The 12270-nt window shown below is 44.4% G+C and overlaps 1 non-coding gene across 1 annotated transcript; it reads right to left on the reverse strand.

Annotated features, from left to right (window-relative positions):
- Positions 1 to 11258: 11258 nt before the first annotated feature.
- On the reverse strand, positions 11259 to 11403 carry LOC144324998 (U4 spliceosomal RNA). The gene has a single exon (XR_013390299.1). It is a non-coding gene; the product is annotated as a U4 spliceosomal RNA (small nuclear RNA).
- Positions 11404 to 12270: the final 867 nt, after the last annotated feature.

Below are 12270 nucleotides of genomic sequence, written 5' to 3' on the forward strand. Positions count from 1 at the left end.
GGGTGAGAGGCTGCCAGGTCTGCAAGCAAGGGGTGACAATAACTGGCCAACTGAGCCCCACAGGGCTGCCACAGAAAGAATGTAGCTGGTCAAAGGAGCTGTGGACTCAAAAAGGCTGAAAACCTCTGCACTACAGCATTAAGGCTGTTCAGGGTTGGCACAGTCTCTTCGGATTCAAATACTATTGAGAAACAGAGCTGTATCTTCATTGGCATAATGATGGCACTGTGCTCCAAAACTCCTAGTGACTTCTCTCGGTGGCTTAACAGAGATGTTAAAAAGCGTTGGGGACAGACTAGTGCCCTGCAGAACCCCGTAGCACAGATGGCAGGGAATCAAAGAACACTCCCATAATGTTACTCTCAGGGCAACTGGGCAAATATGAATGGAGCCATTGCAGTAAAGTGCCTTCAGTACCCATCACACAGTCAGTCTAGGACAGGCATAGGCAAACTCGGCCCTCCTGATGTTTTGGGTCTACAATTCCCATCATCCCTGACCACTGGTCCTGCTAGCTAGGGATCATGGGAGTTGTAGTCCCAAAACATCTGGCAGGCCGAGTTTGCCTATGCCTGATCTAGGAGGACATTATGGTCAATGGTGCCAGAAGCTGCTGAGAAGGCTGAATCAGAGGAATAGGGTCATAGTCCCCCCCCTCAATACAGTTCATCCATCAGGGTGACCGAGTCCCAAAACCAGGCCTGAACCCAGATTGAAGTGGATCCTTATAAGCAGTGTAATCCAGGAGCACTCAAAGTTGCTCTGCCACCACCCTCTCTAATACCTTTCCCCAAAAAGAGTTCTAAGCAACTGTCCAGTAGTTACAACACACCATTTGTTGTTGTCGTTTAGTTGTTTAGTCGTGTCCAACTCTTCGTGACCCCATGGACCAGAGCACGCCAGGCACTTCTGTCTTCCACTGCCTCCCGCAGTTTGGTCAAACTCATGCTGGTAGCTTCTATGACACTGTCCAACCACCTCGTCCTCTGTTGTCCCCTTCTCCTTGTGCCCTCCATCTTTCCCAACATCAGGGTCTTTCCCAGGGAGTCTTCTCTTCTCATGAGGTGACCAAAGTATTGGCGCCTCCGCTTCATGATCTGTCCTTCCAGTGAGCACTCAGGGCTGATTTCCTTCAGAATGGATAGGTTTGATCTTCTTGCAGTCCATGGGACTCTCAAGAGTCTCCTCCAGCATCATAATTCAAAAGCATCAATTCTTCGGCGATCAGCCTTTTTTATGGTCCAGCTCTCACTTCCATACATCACTATTGGGATTAGTGTGGGCTTTTTTAAAGGGGTCAACCACATGGCTGCCTTTTTCATGCGACTGATACCTCTCCATCATGCAACGAGGCATTCACAACACCCTGGACCCGCCAACTGCTCCACTCTGGCTAGCTTCAACCAGCCAGGGGACATAATTGCATATCCTATCCATATTATCAGTCCACATCAATTCATTGCTACCTGTTCTCATTGATACTTCAGATACGTTAACACTTTAGTTGTCCAGATATCACAGAGAGAAATGCAGAGAGAAATTGTGTTTGCTGGTAAAGGCTTTTTGACTGGATTTGTAGTTGCATGCCTTAAACCAAAACACCTCAGTTGTCTTTTACCGTTGAGACTGCATCGGGTTAGCATTTGTCCAGCTGCTGTTAATCTCAGTTTCTCCTACCTCCCTTCTAAAGCCTGCAAACAGCTTGTGCATTTAAAGAGAAACTACATTTCCTATCAAGCTAGGAGGGGGAGAATGTATATGCACCTCAAAACAAGTTGGCAGCATTTAAAAGCTTGGAACAGTAATTTGTCCATGCAGCAAACTGGACTTTCTCTGTTAGAAATCAGGTACTTAATGGCCCTGAAAATTGTGTTCTTTTATGCTAGGCTTGCTGCATCTCATTGCATTGATCTGCTGTATCTGAATTGCTACCTTTTGTAGAAAGATGCTGTGCTGAAGGAAAATGTGCATTTGAATGGGAAAGCAATAAGCTCACTGATTTATAAAAGGCTGAACAGCAGACAACAAAAATAAAAAGTCTGACACATTAAAAAATGTCAAATATATACTGGCTCGGTTGCGAAACAGCTCCTGGCCATGAGCCTAGCGCATGAGGGAGTTGTGCTGCATTGTTTTGCGACTCTGTAAATTGATGGGGCCCATGCTTTATTTTAACCCGAGACCGATTATTTATAATCCAGTAAATATGTCTTATTTTGATCCCTTTCATACCGCATCCAGGTGTGTTTATGGTGCACCTTAATCTCTAGCTGGGTGATGTTCTTCCTTGAATGGGCGATGATGAGTCTACTAGGTAAGGTAAGGTAAGGTAAGGTACTTCGATGAGTGGACTATCAAAGACACTTCAAGAGCTCTTCTCTTCTTGGATCCTCTCTCACTCTTCTAGAATCAGTTTTAAGAAGGAGGAGGAAGAGGGCGCCATGCTTCTATGATGCCCAAGGGAGTCATATGGATGACACCCAACAGTAAAGTACAGTCATACCTTGGGTTAAAGATGCTTCAAGTTGAGCGTTTTCAGGTTGCATCCCACGGTGACCTGGAAGTAATGGGATGGGTTACTTCCGGGTTTCGCTGCTCACGCATGCACAGATGCTCCAAATGACGTCACGCGCATGCGCAGAAGTGATGAATCGCGACCCACGCACGTGCAGATGTGGGTTGTGTTCTGCTCAGGGTGCGAATGGGGTTCCGGAACGGATCCCGTTCACAACCAGAGGTACCACTGTAATAAGGAAACAACAACAATAAAGAACAGGAAATTCATTAACTTAAAACTTTGGCCATTTTTAACATGGATTTATTTAGGAGCATTGTGAACAAGATAGAGTGAGGGGAAGGGAGGAGGGCAGGCAGGCAAAATCGGAAGAGGAATATTTGGCTGAGTTTTTAGGGTTAACTTAAAACAGCAGATCTACATGTGTCTGTTTTGTGGGATCACTGTATCTTTTCAGGCAACCCCTGGGGCCTGCATTAATTTGTGTTAAGGAAAGGGGGGAAATAGTTTTGGCAAGGTGATAAATATTTGAAACTTGTGTTCTCGCTTGCCATTAGCCAACCAGGAGGTTTGATTCATTTTGCCTTGCTGCATCGTTTTTTAAGGCAGAAGTCAGACCAAAGCACAAAGGAAAGTTCCCACAGCCATATCAGAGGAGAAGGATGTTCTGTGCATGAGGATTCTCTAGTGAAAGTCGCTGAAGTTAAAGCATGTCATTACTCTGGGATTATCGCTTTATTAATCAACTGTAAGAGGGAGGCATGGCACTTGTCTACTTTGTGAAGTTTCTGGTTTGTGTCACCTCTAGTTTAGACAATTGCAAGCCTCCCCCTCCAATTGTTGGACTTCAGTCAGTTCAGGCTCTGCTAAGCTTATCTCCCATCAGCCTCTTTTCTTAAGTTTATGCGCTGACCCCTTGTCACGGTCCACATCGATTTTGTACACATCTATTCATTTTAATGCATTCCATCCTTTTGTCCCTGGCTTGGTCTCCTCCCTTGTTTCCTATTATGCTCCATCTTTCAAAAGACCCAGGATTCATATACCAGGCAAGAGGCGGCGGCTATTCCTTTATTAGGTCTCGAATCCCTGCAACAGGGTGAGCTCCCGTTGCTCGGTCCCTGCTCCTGCCAACCAAGCAGTTTGAAAACACGTCAAAGTGCAAGTAGATAAATAGGTACTGCTCCAGCGGGAAGGTAAACGGTGTTTCCATGCGCTGCTCTGGTTTCACCAGAAGTGGCTTAGTCATGCTGGCCACATGACCCGGAAGCTGTACACCGGCTCCCTCGGCCAGTAAAGCGAGATGAGCGCCGCTACCCCAGAGTTGTCCATGACTGGACTTAACAGTCAGGGGTCCCTTTACCTTTCCCCCCTACATATTGCACATATAAAAAGCTGGGAAACAAAAAGACCCATGTGAACACATGCACGGTTGTTATGTACTGAGTTGAATACGATCCAAAAGGCAGCAGTCTGATTGGTCCTAGAACAATAGGGTCCAGAATGCAGCAGTCTGATTGGTTCACAGAAGCCAACCAATCTAGCTCCAGGTGGAAGTGAATCCGCAACCTGATTGGCCTACAGGTGAATCCCGGAATTAGCCAATCACGTGGGGCCCATTGTGTAAATAATGTATATAAAACAGACATTCTGGGGGAACTTCCATTCCTCCTCACCACTATGAGCTGAATAAAGAGCATGAAATCCACTCTCAACTCCGAGTATACTTCAAAGGTGCTTCCAAACACATGGGTTTTGTTGGTTTGGTTTGGTTGCTGTCGATGGTTTCTCTTTTCTCATTTTTACTTCCAATTGGCTGCTTCTGTTGCTCTGTAGAATGGCACTCCTTGTCAGGAGTGCGTGCAGGAGCCAGGCCCTGTGACTGGTAGGGCTTCGCAGGACTGGGGCCTTCCTCAGTTTGTTCTGAAGAGGCAAGGGCGCACAGGTGAGGCTGCTTGGTAACTCACTGCACCTGGTGGCAAGAGGGATATAAGGTCAGCATTTCCCTTTGGCTCTTTGACACAGCAACACGCTTCCTGCCTTGCTGCATTTGGCTTCTTGCTTCCTGATCCTTAAACCTCGGCTTCTTGACTCCCTGCTTCTTGATTCCTAGACCCTTGACTTTGTGACTCCTGGCTTCTTGACTCCCGGCTCTCTGACCCTCTGACTCTTGAACTCCTGACTTCTGGACTCTCGTTCCTGCTCCCACCCAGCCATCTTGCCCCCGGTTCCAACGTCCTCAGCCGGGACTTCAATCGCCCGTAGACCGAACCGTGACACTCCTGAGAGTCGCCTAGACTGGGCTGTGAGAGTTCAGTGGAAGTCTGGCAACCTATTGCACATGTGATAGACTTCACCTCTCCATTAATTGAGTCACTTTTCATGCCTCTTAAAGCAGGGGCATAGCATGGGAGGCAGGGGGCATAGCCCCTGGTGCACAATTTCTAGGGGATGCAAACCAGCCCCCCAGGGATCCCCGTCCAGCCCTGCCTGCTTCCAGGGTTCTCTGGGCCCTGGAGCCTGGCCTGGCCTGGCCTCACTATTGTATCCCTGGCCCCCTCACTGAATGGCTGCCTGGTCCGTGTTGGGGGGGGGGGTGGATTTGCCAGCCAAGGGCTGCATTGGGTGGCCGGACTCCTCTGCATGCAGGTGGGCAGGCAGCACAGTAAGTTTTGCATGCACAATTTATGAAGAACACATCTCAACTGAAAGTTTATTTTTGGGTCTGGAGGTTGGGGGCGAGGAGTTTGGGATCTCTCTAATGTGACAAATAAAGTCTATTATTCATCTGAACTTTTCACACAACTGGCGCATTATAGTTAACATATGTAAGAATAAACACCAAAAAAGCTAGTTAATCAACAGCAGATGTCTGACAGATTTCCCACTGTTGTGTTTTGAAAGCTGAACGGTCGGGTGGACCTTTCAGTAAGGCATCCAGATTCTCTGTGTGATCATCTGGGTCTCGGGCTATTCATACCAGGAGAGAAAGCTGGGGAAACAGAGGCTATTGCACGGAGTTGGGGAACACTCTTAAGCCTCAGGGGCCACATACTAGTGGTTGGTGGGACCAGAAGACAAAAGGAAATGGAGCAGAGGAAGCAATTCTTACACTTGTACAATAGACGACATTCCAGCCACACACAAGTCAGAGGTTTCTACACACACAACCTCCTTCCTCCAAATAGACAAGAGCACATTCTAACCGGGCAAAAGGACATATAGCAAGATTGGTGAGGCATGTGGCATGACTAAATAAAGAGGGCTGCATTTGGCCCCTGGGCCTTGTTGGAGAAAAGCTACTCCATTTCCTTCTCTAGAGCTTCTAGCTAATGCATGTGTTACTTTAAATCACACCAGGGTCCTGTTTGCAGCCAGCACTTGCCTGTAACCTGTTTGTCTAAGTTAATTCCACCCTAAAGGCTGAGCCATGTTGCTTGCTGTTCTCTCCAGACAAGATGTCTGATACTCTCTCTCTCTCTCTCTCTCTCTCATCTCTACTCATCCTGTACATTGTTCCTGCATAAAACCTTTGAACTCCAAAAAACTGTAAGTGATGATTCCAATCTGCAAGGTCTGCTTACAGACCTGAGGTTCCCCACCCCATCTCTAGTGGTTTATGTTAATTGGTGCACCTACGTCACTAATGGGATTTACTTATTCTTCTGCACATAGGACTCTGTACACATAGGTAGTCCTGAACATTACAAGGGGGAAAAAACAATGTGAAAAGCCCAATTCTTGTAATTGCAGTGGTTTTAAGAAGTGCTTTGTCTCTCACAATGTGCAACATTTGCACATTACATGGAAACACATTATGGTGGAAATGACTAGCATTTGCAGAAATAGTGTATTGCAATCCATCTCTGAAGGGTATACTGTAATTTTAGAAATTGCATCACTTTGAGCTTTTTTATTATTAATAAACTATATGTTTGAGGAGATTTGTGAGGAGGTCTGTGAAACCATCTTACAAAGGTCATTATCTAGGTGATTGTTTAAAAAATGCTTGTGCTTTGGATAAAATGCTTAAGTGGTTCAGTTTTATTATTGTATAGATTTTAGCTGTAATCCAGCATGGGGTGAAGTATGTTTTAGGCCATCAACTTTGTATTGGATTGTAGAGGAGATACAGTTTTAAAATCTATGCGCTTTAAAAAAAGCAACTTCGTTGCTTATTTGTGTCTAACTAAATAACATAAAAAATACTGGATAAGCTTTTGATGGCAAAGGGTTTCGTTTTAATCAATTGACATAAACGTTCAATTCTCCACCTAGAGAGGTGTCAATGTGAACTAGATCACTAGTAATGCTAATCAAGGATGACTTAATAGAATAACGATAAAGTCTCAGAGGCAATATGGTGCTATTGATTTCATTAGGTCTGCTTCATAAATAAGTAGCTGCAAAACAGGTCAGCCTCTTCTGGTTTTAGTTCCGCAGATATATCTGTGTTTTATCCAGCAATATGGAAAGCTAAACCACACAGAGTTTTCTTTTTTAAAATTGCAATCAAGCAGTATATATAAAATGGAAAGAGTATGGGGTGTTTATTGGGTTAGGAATAGGAACGATGGAGAATTCTGTTGGATATGGAGTAAGAAGTGGAAATTCCCACAATCTGCATGCTTGTCAGGAACAAAAACCATGCTAGTGGATATTCACTACCGTTGTTTTAGTCTGCAAATGTTAACGTGAATAATTATGTTGTTTTCTGCATTGTTTTTGATGTTTCCCTTACATATAAATTAATTATACACTTTCTGGCATAGCTGATAGTGAAATGAATGGCATAGGATTTTCGTGGGAGCTGAACTGTATCAGATAGGATAAATTGCTGCTTGTGATAAACTCAGGATGGGATGGAAATTGCTGCCTTCTTATGCTCCTTACATCCTTACATCATTTCATCTCGTCTTGACTTTTTAAATTTTGTAATTGGTGCTTTTTCTCCTTATACAGTGGTACCTAGGGTTACATACGCTTCAGGTTACATACGCTTCAGGTTACAGTCTCCACTAACCCAGAAATAGTGCTTCAGGTTAAGAACTTTGCTTCAGGATGAGAACAGAAATCATGCTCCGGCGGCGCGGCAGCAGCATGAGGCCCCATTAGCTAAAGTGGTGCTTCAGGTTAAGAACAGTTTCAGGTTAAGAACAGACCTCCGGAACGAACCACTGTATTGGTTATTGACTGTAATGAAACAACTTGCACTTGTACTCTAGTGAGGAGTAATTCTCATGTCAATGTACATGTTCCTGGATGGCACATGGAGGGTTTGTAGGCAGGAATCGGAGCAGCCACGTATAAAATCTCTCCACCTCTCCAACAGCTTTTCATCTGCTTGGTGAGTCTTATGCAAGGGTCAACAAACCTTTTCAGCATGGGGCTGGTCCACTGTCCCTCAGACCTTGTGGGGGGCCGGACTATATTTTGAATAAAATAAAATAAAAAATGAATGAATTCCTATGCCCCACACATAAACCAGAGATGCATTTTAAATAAAAGGGAACGTTCTACTCATGTAAAAACACCCTGTTCCCAGAAGGTGATTGGGCCACATCCAGCCCCTGGGCCTTAGGTTGCCTACCCATGGTCTTGTGCAATTTGGTCATCAACCTCACACACAGGATTATGCATCAGGCACTCGGAATCCATCTGGCTGTAGGAATAATGGAGACGACGGGAGGTTGAATTCAGGTGAGCTGTACACTGGCAAGCATGCGCCAAGCAAGCTGCCGACTAGCTCTGCGGAGGCTCCTTTTATTAGCAGAAGTCAACAAGTGGAAACAGTAGTATTTTTAAAATTTCTATACCGCTTTATATTTTTAAGAAAAATCTCAAAGCGGTTTACAGCATATTAAATCAATAAAATATGAACAAAACAATCTCAATAAAGTCAAATACAGAGTATACAGTCAAAGCAACATAACAGAAAACTAAAATATTATCTTAAAGGTTTCACAATAAAACAAATACTACTAACTGCATGAAGAAATACTTTCTTTTATCTGACCCGACTCTTCCAACATTCAGCTTCATTGAAGTTCAAGTGTTATGAGTGAGCAAGAAAAACATTTGAATGCCTACCCTAGGGAGATTCACCTGTTGCCTTCTCTCTCTCTCTCTGCCTTTAGAATAATAGAATTATACAGTTGGAAGGGACTCTGAGCATCATCTAGTCCAGGCATAGGCAAATGTCGGCCCTCCAAATGTTTTGGACTACAATTCCCATCATCCCTGACCACTGGTCCTGTTAGCTAGGGGTGATGGGAATTGTAGTCCAAAACATCTGGAGGGCTGTTTTGCCTATGCCTGATCTAGTCCAACCCCCTGCAATGCAGGAATATGCAGCTATGGGATGTACAGGGACTGAACCTGCAACCTTGATGGTATCAGACCCATGATCTAACCAACTGGCTTCAGGAAAGACTTTTTAATTTAAGAAAGCCTTTGCAGCGTGAGCCAGATGACGTTAAGTGCTTCCATTTTTCACTTCGTTATTTATTAAATATGTCATGCTGCTTTTACGAGATGGCTTTGCCTATTTAATTAACACTGGCCTTCCTTGGCAGAATTTGCCGGGGACCGAATGGTGGGATGTACCTTTCAACATAAATATGTCAAGCGCATCTGATAGGAAAAACATTTAATTCTAAATGGAATTTTGCTCATTTTCTTGGATACAAATGGATGGCAGCAAGCACTGTAGAAAAATGCATGCATATCCTACGATCATTCATGATCTCTGTAAATTCAGATTGGCACTGTGTGGATAGTAAATGAGATCCTCCTTATTGAGGGTCCTGCTTGCGCCCGGGCCCCTAACGCACCCCTGTGGGGCGAGTTGTTGCTGGGCGTGGCCCAGGCCTCAGCACTTGAGCCCCACAGTCACGCCAGGCTGTTTGAGCCAATCAGCGTGACTCTTGGGGCCTATAAAAGCAGTGGTGTGACGTGACTGGGGGCACTTGCTTTGCACTGCTGAACACCCTCCCTCCCTCCCTATTTGTAGTAGATGCTGTTTTGGCCTTGGTTTGGATATTGGGCCGCCTGTTTTTGGAACAGGAGCCGGGTATGATTTTTTTTCCATTTGGCAAATTGGCTTTGGCCACTTGGTTTTTCGCCTACTTCTTAGCAATCGTCACAACTTTGTAAGGTTTGGTGGTTAGGCATTGGCTTATTGACATGGGGAGGGGGAGGTGCGGCCATCACCTGCCCCTCCAGAAATAGGGTATTCCTGTAAAGGAATCTGGGGTTCCTGGATCTCGTCCAAAGTTCACTTGAGGGGCTAGGGCCATGCCAGGACCACAGGAACCCCGGGGTGAGCTTCGGTCGGTCTTCATCTATGTTGCTCCCTCATTTGGTATTTACCCTTTCACATTACCAGCCAGAGAGGCAGGAGTTAGTTATAATCTGTTGCCAATGCCTAAGCCAATACTGTCATACCTCATGTTGCATTTGCTTCAGGTTGAGCGTTTTCAGGTTGCGTCCTGCGGCGACCCGGAAGTACTGGAAAAGGTTACTTCCGGGTTTTGCGCAGATGCTCAAAATGATGTCATGTGCATGCGCAGAAGTGGCGAATCGTGACCCGCACACGCGCAGATGCAGGTTGCATTCTGCTCATGTTTCAAACCGGGCTCCAGAACGAATCCCTTTCGCAACCAGAGGTACCACTGTACTGCTCACTGTGCTGCAATCAATAAAGTTGTGTCCTAAATTTTACCCAATAACTGAAACTAAAATTACGTGTCAGTGTGAAGTTATTTACAGGGGAAGGGCTTGGGGGCCTCAAAGCACAAATGGGGGAAAGCGAGGGTCCATCGCCTTCCTAACAGCAACAGCTAAATGATGGCTGAGCTCGAGGCTTGTGTAATTTCTGCTAAGGAAAGGAAAAGTCCCGTCTTCTTCCTAGCTGTAGTAGCTGCGTGGTGATAAGGTAAACAGAGCATCTTGTTGTACAGTTGCAATACTGTGTTGCCTGCCCAGGTTTCTGACACCCATCTACCCAAAAAGGTAGACACCGCCTGCGCTTCTGAATGGGTTGAACATTTTAATGAGTGTACACAATATACACACACACAACATTTGCCTTTCAGTACAGAGGGGCAATAAATCATGGGGTAAATTTCCCCCCATTCCACGAACAGGGATACCTGCATTCCCTAAGCCCCTTCTTAAATAGAGGTTGTTGTTTTTTGAAGAGTAGTACGGTAATTCTTCAACACAGCTGAAAATTCTTAAGTAGGGTACTTTAGAAAAGAATCTTGGACGCTTGAGGTGTGATTGATTTTTGTGATGGAACTGAGAAAAATGCTGCTGAAGCATTACATATGATTGAGAAGCTTAGAGGAAGATGGGGGATACTTAAATGATTATTACCTCCTGTTCTGGTTTAAAAGGCCGTCTTTGACTGGGCTTTGAACTTGAAGGTGGTGGAGGAGAGAAATCCTTTGGAACTTAAATTAATTTGAAACTATGTGTCCCCAGTGAAACCACCCAAGAAGCACAAAATATTATTTATTACATTTCTATAGTGCCATTCATCTGAGGAGCACAGTGTGGATCACAGTGTGAAAAACACAAAAATACAAAACATAGTAACAAACCAACCAATACCTGCCCCCTGCCCCCAGTTTAAAAGGCCACAGATTGTCTATTTGGCTAAAGGCCTTGGAGAAGAGGAATTATTGGAGAAGAGGAATTTGCCTGGCGCCTAAAGACATGTAACGAAGGGGAGAGCATTCCACATGTGGGGAAGCCACCACAGAAAAGGCCCTTTTTCATTTTGCTGCCCTCTGGACCTCTCACGGAGGAGGCACATGAAGATTTCAATTAGCGATAATTGTGCCTCGGATTAACCTCATTGGTTACAATATTGCCATAAAGGTGGACCATCAAATATGTGATATCCGAAAACTGCACTATAAAGTATATATGATTTTATTTTTCATTTTTTTATTCTACTTGGTCAAGAGCAGGGTTTGGAGCCGAATGAAATGGAATGACACTGCCGCTTTAATTTGACTTTTTGAACAATTACAAAATGAATTCCGTGGCACATTAAACTAGATCCTGCAGGTTAAGAGGAAGAACTCTGTGTAATACCTTCCACTTCATAGGAAATGGTTAAGGTGAACTACTTTATGTTATGCAATTTTAAGTGCTATGTTTCATGGGCAGTCATGTGAAATACGGTTATGTTTTAAAACTAAAAAAACCAAAATCTATATGAATATACATATTGAAATGGTCCTTACTGTTTGAATTGTCCTTTAAAAAAATGATAGCCCATTTAGGACGTTTGTATATGTGTGTGTTTAATCCCAGTACTGAAACCTGAATTGTGCAGCTGTAAACAAAATATTGGTGATTTAAGTCTTGTAAAGGTAAAGTTCTTGCAGAAGGTAGCCGGGGAATTGATGTTGTTTTGGTTGTTGTTATTTTTGCTAATTTCCTGGAAATGTGTGCTAATACAATTCTTGCTTTTTAGATGATTTATCTCAATGGCCCAGAGCCAGCCAGCTTCCCAGAGTTGCCAGCCTCTCATTATTGTGTAGATGACTCCCCATGTCTACACTCCTATCTACACTATGTGAGCATCAGTTTCCGTCTTCTTTAATTTGATTGGAAAGCTTTTCCAGCGTTGGTCAGTGCTTGGGGATTTAGCTGGAAAGCCTCAGAGCTTTGGTATTTCCAGATGCAACGTCTTTGGCACTGGGCTTATTAATGGATTGCATTGTCATCTGTGGAATTTG

The sequence above is a fragment of the Podarcis muralis genome, chromosome 12 (genome assembly GCF_964188315.1).
Source record: "Podarcis muralis chromosome 12, rPodMur119.hap1.1, whole genome shotgun sequence".
NCBI lineage: Eukaryota > Metazoa > Chordata > Lepidosauria > Squamata > Lacertidae > Podarcis > Podarcis muralis.